This window comes from Narcine bancroftii, chromosome 5, assembly GCF_036971445.1.
Source record: "Narcine bancroftii isolate sNarBan1 chromosome 5, sNarBan1.hap1, whole genome shotgun sequence".
Taxonomy (NCBI): domain Eukaryota; kingdom Metazoa; phylum Chordata; class Chondrichthyes; order Torpediniformes; family Narcinidae; genus Narcine; species Narcine bancroftii.
In genome coordinates, this window is record NC_091473.1 from 179,723,403 (window position 1) to 179,735,956 (window position 12,554).

The 12,554-nt window shown below is 45.8% G+C and overlaps 1 long non-coding RNA gene across 2 annotated transcripts in view; it reads right to left on the reverse strand.

Annotated features, from left to right (window-relative positions):
* Positions 1-11,231, reverse strand: part of LOC138762867 (uncharacterized) — a 37,949-nt gene extending 26,718 nt beyond the window's left edge. Inside the window, exon 1 of one of the 2 annotated variants that reach the window (XR_011357223.1) lies at positions 11,068-11,231. This is a non-coding gene — a long non-coding RNA (uncharacterized lncRNA). Of the gene's footprint in view, positions 1-9,401; positions 9,479-11,067 lie in introns of those variants that run through there. The other variant, XR_011357224.1, reaches the window with a different exon arrangement.
* Positions 11,232-12,554: the final 1,323 nt, after the last annotated feature.

Genomic DNA, 12,554 nt, shown 5'->3' on the forward strand with positions numbered 1-12,554 from the left:
CCTGTGCTCCAGGATGCCCGCTAGCCCACCTCCTTACCCAATCCCTGGACACCTCCAATTACTCCCAATGTTTCACAGCCCTCCTCCCCATCTATTATCATACCGAGTGTCCTGGTGTTCCACTTGGATCACCTCCTCCTTTCTTCCCACTACCCTGCCTCATCTTTCAGCAAACTCCCCCAGCTCATATTCCATCGCCAATATCTAAACCTCCCCTTACTCCCCACCCTTCATATTTAAGATCCACCTATGATTTTTTGTTAGGAAGGGATATATGGGTTGGCACAACATCAAGGGCTGAAGGGCCTGTCCTGTGCTGTATTGTTCTATGTCCTATACAGTACTTTACGCCCCTCTATTCTTCATCAGCCTCTAATTACACCTCTTTCGGGCAGATCAGCTACAATGCACAAGCCTTCGGCCTCCCCCAGCTAGCACAAGCCTTCAGCCTCCCCCAGCTAACACAAGCCTTCGGCCTCCCCCAGCTAGCACAAGCTTTCGGCCTCCCCCAGCTAGCACAAGCCTTCAGCCTCCCCCAGCTAGCACAAGCCTTCGGCCTCCCCCAGCTAGCACAAGCCTTCGGCCTCCCCCAGCTAACACAAGCCTTCGGCCTCCCCCAGCTAGCACCAGCATCAGTTCTGTCAGCCTTCCCATTACAGCCACTTTCAACAGCATTCCTTTTATGGAGGAAGTGGAGCGACTACACTCCATCATGAAGTGAACCCCCCTAGATGGATGGAAGCTGGAGCATATTCCAGCAATCCATCTGCCTTCGAACCTTTCCTGGAGGTAAGTGGAGCAAAGCAAAGATAGAGAATCCCTGTCTTTACATTCACCTCTTTTTCTCAGTCCTGCAGATGCCCCCTGGTTCTTTCCAACTTGACTTAAAACAAGCTGTTCCACCTCTGCATTGCCATTGTTCAATTTTTATTTCAGATTTTCACATCTGCAGTTTTTTGCTTTTCAATCAGAATATTTTTGGTCAAAACATCACTTTTCCCTTGGAGCTGGATGCAATCAGAGGGCATTTCCAGGTTCTCTCATATCATTCTGAAAGCTCAGCTAGACAACGTTTTGAGTCATCTGGGATCATTCCCACATCAAAGTGGGTGTCAAAGGCTTGAAGGGGGTCCGCTTAGAACAGAGATACGGAGGAATTTCTTCAGCCAGAGGGAGATAAATCTGTGGAATTTGGTGCCACGGGTGTGTTGAAGGCCGAGTCATTGGGTGCATTTAAGGCAGAGATGGACAGGTTCTCGATTAGCCAGGGCGTCAAAGGTTATGGGGAGAAGGCCGGGCAGTGGGGCTGGGTGGGGAAATGGATCAGCTCATGATGAAATGGCAGGGCAGACTCGATGGGCTGAATGGCCTTCATCTGCTCCTATGACTTATGGTCTTAAATATCCATATGATGCTGCCGCAGAATATTGCCATGGATTATCTTCACAAGACTCTCATTTATGGTGGTGGCATAGTTAACATTCCCTGAGAGTGTACAGTGATGGTGAACCATGAATAATTCAATGTGCTCTGCCCATTAACAGAGTAAAAAAAAACCCTCATTCTTTAATAATGGAATTGTAACACTATTCATAATAGCACTACGGGCCCTTAAAGGGGTTGTAGAACAACCATTAAATAATGGAACAATTTGTTGAGAATAAATTTCCAAACAGGATTGGTCATGAGGTGCACCCACAGTAATAGGCCCTTCCAGCCCACAATCCTGCGTTACCCAAATACACCAATTAACCTACAAGCACTGTTTTTGGAGGGTGGGAGGAAACTGGAGCAACCAGAAAAAATCCCAAGTGATCACAGGGAGAATGTACAAACTCCTTACACACAGTTAATCAAATCTCCATTCCGATTGAATGGAAAGGAATGGTCATTTACGGACCCCTGTAATAGTCTTGGGAAATTGAGTGGCGCTGAGTACAGGAGGCCCACTTTAGAAAAGGGGCAAGAAACCTAGAAACTAGGACCTAGCCAAAAGTTCGCTCAAAGGTAGGTTCAAAAGAGAGTCCGGGCCACAGAGGAACGAGCAAAGTGGTGACAGGATCCTAATTAGGGATCTGCAAAACTGGCATTGAAAGTGAGTCATTATCAACCCCAAGTGGCAGCTGGAGCAAACTGAGGAAGGATATTCCAGAGTCTGTGCGAGCACAGGCAAAACCAGGCAAGACGGATAAATAACTGTAGGCAGCAGGGTTTAGGTAACGAGCGGGTAGTGCAGAATCATTACCAACAACAGAGACCCAGCTTCGAATCTGATGCCGAATGGTAAGGAGTTTGTCCATTCTCCCCATGACCTGCATGGGGTTTCCCCGGTGCTCCAGTTTCCTCTCACACTCTAAAAGTGTGTGGACCTGTAGGTTAATAGGTTGACATGGGCTCGTGGACCGGAAGGTCCTTTTTTCTTTTTCTTTCTTTGGCTTGGCTTCGCGGACGAAGATTTATGGAGGGGGTAAATGTCCACGTCAGCTGCAGGCTCGTTTGTGGCTGACAAGTCCGATGCAGGACAGGCAGACACGGTTGCAGCGGTTGCAGGGGAAAATTGGTTGGTTGGGGTTGGGTGTTGGGTTTTTCCTCCTTTGCCTTTTGTCAGTGAGGTGGGCTCTGCGGTCTTCTTCAAAGGAGGTTGCTGCCCGCCAAACTGTGAGGCGCCAAGATGCACGGTTTGAGGTGATATCAGCCCACTGGCGGTGGTCAATGTGGCAGGCACCATGAGATTTCTTTAGGCAGTCCTTGTACCTTTTCTTTGGTGCACCTCTGTCACGGTGGCCAGTGGAGAGCTCGCCATATAACACGATCTTGGGAAGGCGATGGTCCTCCATTCTGGAGACGTGACCCACCCAGCGCAGCTGAATCTTCAGCAGCGTGGACTCGATGCTGTCGACCTCTGCCATCTCGAGTACTTCGACGTTAGGGATGAAAGCGCTCCAATGAATGTTGAGGATGGAGCGGAGACAACGCTGGTGGAAGCGTTCTAGGAGCCGTAGGTGACGCCGGTAGAGGACCCATTATTCGGAGCCGAACAGGAGTGTGGGTATGACAACGGCTCTGTATACGCTTATCTTTGTGAGGTTTTTCAGTTGGTTGTTTTTCCAGACTCTTTTGTGTAGTCTTCCAAAGGCGCTATTTGCCTTGGCGAGTCTGTTGTCTATCTTGTTGTCGATCCTTGAATCTGATGAAATGGTGCAGCCGAGATAGGTAAACTGGTTGACCGTTTTGAGTTTTGTGTTCCCGATGGAGATGTGGGGGGTGCTGGTAGTCATGGTGGGGAGCTGGCTGATGGAGGACCTCAGTTTTCTTCAGGCTGACTTCCAGGCCAAACATTTTGGCAGTTTCCGCAAAACAGGACGTCAAGCGCTGAAGAGTGGCTCTGAATGGGCAACTGAATGACCGGAAGGTCCTATTACCTCACTATATGTCTAATTTTTAAAATAAGACAGCCACAGGAAATGAGATTCTCTGTGAATTCATGCAAATTTGCTTTCTCTCTCCCTTACTTTAGAAAAAGGGTCCAGAGTCCTGAAATCTTAACCGTTCCTCTTTCCATAGGCGCTGCCTGACCTGTTGTTATTGGAATGGGGGGATTCCAATGGGGATTGAACATTGGAGGTGTTATGGTGAGAGGTAAACGTAAGGCTGAATTTGTACAGGAGGTAAAGATTCACACTCCAATATTTTACAAACTTAACAGCTACTGAACTTGAAGCCCATGTGCCATTCCAGGCATTGACCCTCTCATGTAAGATTTATTTCTTTACCTGGTTGAAATGATTTAAATATAACCATATAACCATTTACAGAGCGGAAACAGGCCACGTCGGCCTATCGAGTCCACACCGGTTCACTAGAACAACGCCACTAGCTCAACCCTCCTGCTCTCTGCCAATAACCCTCCAACACCCTCACCTCCATGTACACATCCAACCTTCTCTTAAATGATAGAAGGGACCCTCCCGGAATTATCTCATTCAGAAGTTAATTCCATTCTGCCACCACTCGCTGAGTGAAAAAGCCACCTCTAATATTTCTCCTAAAGTTTTTCCCCCTTACCCTTAACTCATGGGCTCTTGTTCCAACCTCCCCTGCCCTCAGGGGAAAGAGCTGTTTATGTCTAGTCTATCTATTGCTTTCATAATTTTAAATACCTCTATCAAGTCCCCTTTCAGTCATCTACATTCCAATGAATAAAGTCCCAGTCTCCTTAATCTCTCCCTGTAATCCACATCCTTGTAAACCTTCTCTGCACCCTCTCCACCTTATCTATATCCTTTCCATAATTTGGAGACCAGAAGTGAGCACAGTATTCTAAACCTGGCCTCACCAATGCCTTAAACAGCTGCAGCATCACCTCCCAGCTCCTATACTCTATACTATGATCTATGAAGGCCAGCATACCATATGCCTTCTTATCCACCCTGTCTACATGGGAATCCACCTTCAGTGAACACTGTACCATAACCCCCAGGTCCCTCTGCTCCTCTGCGTACCTCAATGCCCTCCCCTTAACTGTATATGTCCTTTTCTAGTTATTTTTACCAAAATGCAACACCTCACACTTGTCTACATTGAATTCCATCTTTCAGCCCACTCTTCCAAACAAACCAAATCCTTCTGTAATCCAAGAAAATCTACCTCACTATCCACCACTCCCCCTATTTTCGTATCATCCGCATATTTGCTTACCTAGTTAACCACATCTTCCTCTAAATCATTAATATAAATGATAAACAACAAGGGACCCAGCACCGATCCCTGAGGCATCCCGCTTGCCACAGGCTTTCAACCTGACAGACAGTTGTCCACCAAGACTCTCTGCTGGCTTTCTCCCAGCCACCTCTGAACCCATGTCACAATCTCTCTACTAATTCCTAGTGACTGAACCTTCCTTATTAACCTTCCATGCGGAACCTTATCAAAAGCCTTACTAAAATCCAAATAGATCACATCAACCGCCCTTCCTTCATCCACCTTTTTTGTCACTTCCTCAAAAAACTCAACAAGGTTCATCAAACATGACTTTCCTTTTACAAACCCATGCTGGGTGCCACTAATCAATCCCTGCCTATCCAGATATGTGTATATACTATCCCGAAGAATACCCTCCTTAACCTTCCCCACCACCAAAGTCAAACTTACTGGCTGATAATTACTTGGCCTGCACCTACTGCCTTTTTTGAACAACTGAACTACATTTGCAACTCTCCAATCCTGTGGTACCACCCCCTCTTCCAGTGATCTTTGAAAAATCACGGTCAGTGCCCCCGCTATTTGTTCCCTGACCTCCCTTAAAGTCCTGGTAAAAATCCCATCATGACCAGGAGACTTATGCACCTTAATTGACCCAAGAAGCTCCAAAACCCTCACTTTACTAATCCCTATTCTCTCCATAACTAAGCCCTTTGCCTCACTTATCTCATAGAGCCCAATGTCCCTTTCCCTCGTGAATACAGACGAGAAAAAATTGTTCAATATTTCTCCAATCTCATACGGTTCCTCACATAGTCCACCGGTCCCATCATCCAGTGGACCTACTCTATCCTTAACCCTCCTTTTACTGTTCACACATCTGTAAAAACCTTTAGGATTCACCTTCAGCTTATTAGCTATGGATACCTTATACCTTCTTTTTGCCTTTCTAAGGTTCTTCCTGCAATCTAAGTAACGACCATATATCTCCTCGATCCTTTGTTTTTTTATATTTAGTATAGGCCTCCCTCTTGTCCCAAACAAACTTCTTAATTTCACCAGAAAACCACGGCTCCCTCGTCTGGACTGGAACATAAAGATCCTATACTCTCAAAATCTCACCCCTAAATTCCCCCCAAACTTCCTCTATATCCTTTCCGGCAAAAATATCAGCCCATACAACTCTCTGCAAATCCCTTCTCATTTCTCCAAATCTGGCCTTCCCCACTCGAAGACCTTCAACCTCAGATCTGACCTATCCCTTTCCATCATTAAGCTAAAGCTAATGGACCCACGATCACTGGATCTGAAGTTCTCTCCAACGCTCACCTCCGTCACCTGCCCCATTGCATTCCCAAACAACAGATTTAACACCACTCTCCCTCTAGTTGGCATCTCAACATATCGCTGCAAAAAGCAATCCTGAACACAATGCATAAATACTAAGCCATTATAGGTCTCTGTTTTGGGAGGGCACAACACTAACATTTACGGGTGAAATAGAAATTAAAAGAGGGGTCCCACTCTTCTGCATTTTGTGCACTTGGTGTGGCCTCCTCTACATTGATCAGCCAACTGCTTTGTTAGATTCCTGCGCTCTGCCATGCCCTCGGGAAAAGCATCTCAGAGTTGCATGTGATGTCATGCATGTACACTGACAGTAAATGTGAACTTTGAACTCTGTCTGTGGGTCCAACCATTTTAACTTGCCTCACCATTCCCACACAGGCATCTCTGTCCTCAACCTCATCCATTGCCAGGGTGACACTAAATGTAAACTTGAGGAGCAACATACCATCTTCCTCCTGGACAACCATAAGCACAATGACATAAACATCCATTTCTCTTAGATATTCTACCCCCACACCTATCTGGTTCTACTGTTTCCATCTCTTCCATCTGCCCCCTGCTCGACTCACTTTACACCTTTGACAGTGTGACTCGGTACAGCAACAACACCATCTACAAATTTGTTGATGACACCATGGTAGTGAGTTGTATAAAAGGGGATGATGTGTCAGGATACAGGAGGGAGACTGAAAACTTGGCTGGACGGTGCACCAACAACAACCTCACAATGTCACCAAAACCAAGGAGCTGATTGCTGACTCCAGGAAGGGAAAACTAGAGGTGTACGATCCTGTGATCGTTGGGGGATCAGAGGCAGAGAGGGTGAGCAAATTTAAGCTCTTGGGAGTCACTATCATGGAGGATCTTTCCTGGACCCAACACACTAATGGTGTTGTGAAGAAAGTCTCTAGTTCCTCAGGAGTTTGTGGAAGTTGGGTATGACTCTGGAAACACTGGCAAATTTCTGCAGATGTGTGGTGGAAACTGAGCTAACTGGCTGCATCACGGTCTGGTACGGGAGACACCAATACCCCTGAGCATAAAGCCCTGCAAAAGGTAGTGAACACAGCCCAGGGCATCACAGGCAGCCACCATCGAGAACATCTACAGGGAACACTGCCGTCAGAGAGCAGTAGCAATCATCAAGGATCCAAATTACCCAGCACAAGCTCTGTTCTCGCTGCTACCATCAGGAAAGGTTTCAGATTTATTACCTGAGTACATACATGACATCTCATGCTACCCTGAGATTCCTATTTCCTGTGGGCATACAGAAGTACCACTAATTGGTAGTGCAAAAAATAAATTGTACACAGTGTAAAACATGTAAACAAATAAAAGAACTGTAAAAGGGTGCCACAAGACTCAGATCTCAGTTCAGGAACAGCTGCTACCTCTTAACCATCAGACTCCTCAACAACAAACTCAATCAGGGACTGATTAAGACTTTGCACCTTATTGATTATTTTTCTGTCTGTATTGCACAGACTGTTTACATTTCTTTATTTGCTTACATGTGTATTTTGAGCACCGTTTCTTTTCACTACCAGGAATTCTGCCTTTGCCCACAGGAAATAGAATCTCAGAGTTGTATGCAACATCAGGCAAATATTCTCACAATAATTCTGAAACCTGAATCTTTTTAGCCTACCTCGTTTCTTTTCATTCTAACCTTTCCCACCTCCACCCCCCTCCCATCTGCCTCCCAGTGGCTCTCCCACTACCTGTCTCTCCACCTCTCCCATTCTATACCCCATCATGTCTTAAACCCACCCCCCATCCTCCCACCCCCTTCTTTTTCCCTCCTTGATAAGCTTGATGTCACCCCTTCCCATTTTAGTCTCTATATCAGCCCCCAACTCAAAATGTTGGCTGACCATTTCTACTCATGGATCCTGCCTGACCTGTTGAATAACCCCAGCAATTGTTTGCTAAAGGGAAGGGTTAATTAGTTAAAGAAAGAGAAGGTTGTAATGAGGGAAAGCAAACCCTGTGATGTCACTTCAAAGTCAGATGTAGCCAGTACAGGTGTATGTACCCTCTCTCTTAACCTGTCATGGTTGGTAGAGGGGCTGTGTGCTCTCAACATTGGTTGTTTAATGCCACGTCTTGTAAACTGCCTTTGTTTTTAAATCCTATGGGTCACTGAATCTCAGGTGCTGGTAGCTGAATGGTTTCTAACTGTATTTTGTTCACAGCTCTTGAGCACACAGCTGTAAAACTAAATTTATTGCACGGATATCAATGGAGACTGGGAATGCACAGCTGGAGAAACAAATGTTCCAGATTTAAGGAACACTGAATACACTTGCATTATGAGTGCCACTACCATGGGATTGTTTGAATGTGTGGCATTTTCATAATGCCAGTTTCAGATAAATCCATTCTATCTTGTGGTTTAGTCACAGCAGAGAAATCCTTTAATGTGAATAACCTAAATCCGGGTTTAGCAACAAGAAAGAAGAATACACAGTAGAGTCCCCTCTGGGCTGTTGGATCAAATGACCCCAGGGCATGGACTGCACACTTAGTCACCCTAGCCCATTAAATAGTCCCAGGGCAGGGGCACCACAAATTAGGGACAGAATAAAACTCTTCACCCTGCCCCATCAAACTGTCCAAGGGTAGGGATAGCAGTTGGTGTGAGGTCAGTGACTCTCCTTGAGGCTTTGGTAAGATGTGGTCAAGTCCAGCACCCATCTGTTCTGTCAGGGGTACACAAAGAGGCAGATCATGACTTGATAACTTTGAGAAAGAGGTGCTTGTAATACCAACCAGGTCCAGGGCCTGTACAAAGAGAAGAAGATTGCTCCAAGACTTGCAACTGCACGGTCCCTAGGTGCACCTGTAAGGTCACAGGGAATTGGCAGAGGGACTCTAAGCAGCTTGAGGTGCTGCTGGCTGATAACATCTCATCATAGATTTGGAAGCAAGAGATGATGGCCCACTCTATTTACAGGGTCCCTTTGTTGAACCCTTTGCTCTGTCCACTGCAACAGCAAGGACCTCCCAGTGGCTAACCATTTTAGTTCTACACACCATTCCCCCGCCGACATGTCTGTCCATGGGTTCATGTCCTGCTAAACTGGGCCTATCATCAGAATGTAAGATCAATACCTCCTGTTACGTCTTGGCAGTCTCCAACCAGACAACATTAATATTGACTTCTCCAATTTCCATTAACCTTCTCCCCAATCTCTCTCACCCCCTATCCCTATCTCCTTTCCTATGGCTCCCCTTCCCTTCTCCTGGCAGAGAGCCACCCTTCTCACCACTCAACACTCTCCCCCATCTCTTCTCAGAGTTTTTTTATTCTACCCTCTCACCTGTATCCACCTTTGGCTTCTTACCTGCAAGGAGGCAGTCTATAAACCAGTAAATTCTGCTGGCAATTATCACTAAAACAAAACAGGAGCTTCTGAACATGGACTTCACTCAGACTAATGCAATGTATGTCATTCATTTGATGATATCACATGACTTGCTGATTATATTTACGCACATCATACCACAAGAGTGGGTCCTCAGTTGCAGAATAGAGGTAGTGGGCAATGGATACCTTAGGTCAGCCAAATTTTTTTTTCGACTATGGTCTCCCCTAGGACTCTGCTCAAAGTTTCTGGGCGCCTTCTCTGTGAGTGAAACACGAAAGACTGTAGATGCTGTGATTGTAGTAAAAACATACCGAAATGCTGGAGGATCTCAGCCAGTCTTTTCAGCGTCTACAGGAGACGAAGATCCATTGCCAACATTTCGGGCCTAAGCCCCTCTTCAGGGAACAAGCAGAATAAGACAGAAGCAGGAAATCTCAGAAAGTCTCTGAATTCAAACAATGAGAGAGGAATCCAGACCAACAAAAGGTGTTAATTGGATATGATAATGGATGAGGTAAGAATTTATATTTATGGGAAGGATGGAGCCGGTGGGGGGGGGGGGGGGGTGTTTTAACGAAAGCCAATATTAATGCCACCCGATTGGAGGATGTCCAGTCAGAAGATGAGGTGTTCCTCTAATTTGCGGGTGTTCTCAGTCTGGCAGTGCATGAGACCATGGATAGAATGTCAGCAAGGGAATGGGATGGAGAACTGAAATGGGTGGCCACTGTGACATCCACATTATTGTGGCAGACAGAGCCAAAGTACTCAACAAATTGATTTCCTAGTCTGCATCCAGTCTCTCTGATGTAGAGGAGACCACAGTGGGAGTACTGCATGCAGTAGATGACCCCTGCAGTGAAATGTTGCTTCACTTGGTAAGACTTTTTGGGGCCCTGAATAGTGGCGAGGGAGGAATTGTGGGTGGAAGTGGAGTATCTCCTCCGATCGCAGAGGTAGGACCCAAGGGGTCGATTGGTGGGTAGGGAGAAGTGGACAAGGGAATCACGGAGGGAACGGTAGCTGCGGATGGCAGAGAGGGGAATATGTCTAGTGATGGGATCACACAGGTGGCAGAAATGGCTTAGGAGGGTGAGTTGGATGAGTAGGCTGGTGGGGTGATAGATGAGGACAAGAGGAATCCTGTCCTTGTCGTATGTGGGGGCGGATAGAACCAGGGCAGATGTGAGGGTAACAGGATATGCGCGTGAGCACGAAGTTGATGGTGGTAGAAGGAAAGCCACATTGTTTAAAGGAGGAAGACATCTCTGATGATCTGGCGTAGAAGTCCTCATTCTAGGTGCAGACGGAGACAGAGGAATTTAGAGAATGGGTGTTGGTGAGCTCTGTGAAGCAGTAAGGTTTTAGTTTCTTCCATTCATCTCTCCTACTGACTACACACAAAAAAATTAACAATATGTTACATCAGGTGAGAAGAAAACAAGGTTTTTACTTAAATGTGCTGTAGCTCCCACCACCCCACCCTCCCTCCTCCCAGGAAGGGGGGGCGGGTGTGATGTTGCATAGGGTCCCCATTGAGAATGGCTGACTCAGGCCCCAGCAGCGAAGAAGAGAGCAATTAGTTTGGATGCAAGTTGGGCAGGTATTTGGTGTTGTTGGGCATAGCAGATCTGCATTTTACCTGATCAACGATGGGGTCATCATCCAACAATTCTCAGCCGAATCAGCTGGGACCACAGCCTTATATCACTGCTTGACATGTCCACAGCAGTGGGTCGAAGAGTAGCTTTGTCTGTTAGCAATACAAATGCAATTTCAAGGCTGTACTTTCCATGTTGTGGTTAATGGATTAATCTGAATTTTGAAAAGGAGCAGGGCATCAATGTTTGAGTTGATATTTAAAGGATTTGACATCTCATGGCTTTATTCTATTAATTATTAATTATCTGAGACTACCCTGATGGAATTCTCATTTCTATGTTTTCTTGCTGTCTCATGCTGTACCCCTGGGCTTTTGCTTAATCTAGAAACCGATGGAGTGTGATAATATCTTAGATTCAGTGTTCAAGGTTAGTATTGAAGCAGACTTAATGTTGCATTGTAGATTGCTTGTGGTTTTGGTTGTCTTGCAATATATTTACAGAGAGAGATTGGTTGTTAAGCCCAGTGGATCTTTGCCAGTTTTAATACTCCATCAGCTACTTTGCATTCTCCATTGCATCTCCTTCAATACGTCAGTTTTGATACCCTCAACTGCCCTAAAGGTTTTCCACATTTGGATAAAAACTTCGATTGAATTCCACAGAACCATCAAACACTACGTCACAGAAGTCTACGCTATACTATTTTTTGGCCTAGTCTCAATGAACTGCACCTGGACATAGCCCTCCAACCCCTTCCCATCCATGTGCCTATCCAAATTTCTCTTAAATGTGGAAATCAAATCCACATCCACCACTTGGTTGATCGCTAGTTTTACGTTCTTGACTCAATAGGGGCAAGTAACTGAGTGACAAATGTGTCTTTGTGATGTGTGAGGAAATTGGACCACCTGGGCAAAACCTTGCGGCAACAGGGAGAGCGTGCAAACTCCACACACACAATACTGGAGGTCAGGATCGAATCTGTGTCACTAAAGTAATAAAGCAGCAATTCCATTGACTCTGCCATTGTGTAGTAAAAAGACCATGACTATTTAGCTTGTTTTCACCACTTCATGAGGTCCCTCTCCAGAGAGAAAACTCAAAGTTCATCCAGCCTCTCTATAATTCAAGCCCACCTGTTGGAGCTACATTCTAGTGAATCTTTTTGGCACTTCTTCCAGCTTAACAATATCTTTCCTGAACCTAGATGTTTTTGTTTCTCCACCAATATTTGTCCAATTTCTTCTTGAAGGCCACAGTGGAACCCACGTCCACCATGACAACAAGCAATGCTCCTTAGATTCTGGCCACACATTACAAAGCACAGGCCTCCAGTCATATCAGATTACTAGGGAGTTCACATTTTCCTCAAGCAATGTAACTTGTGAAATATCCACAAAGGATTTGGACTCTTGTGCAAGTTCCTTACTCATTCCCATCTGCATCCTAGCTTCTGACCCACACACTTGCTTCCAGCTCACCTGCTCACTTTCCCTGTCACCCCTCGCCCTCCAAATCCTCCACC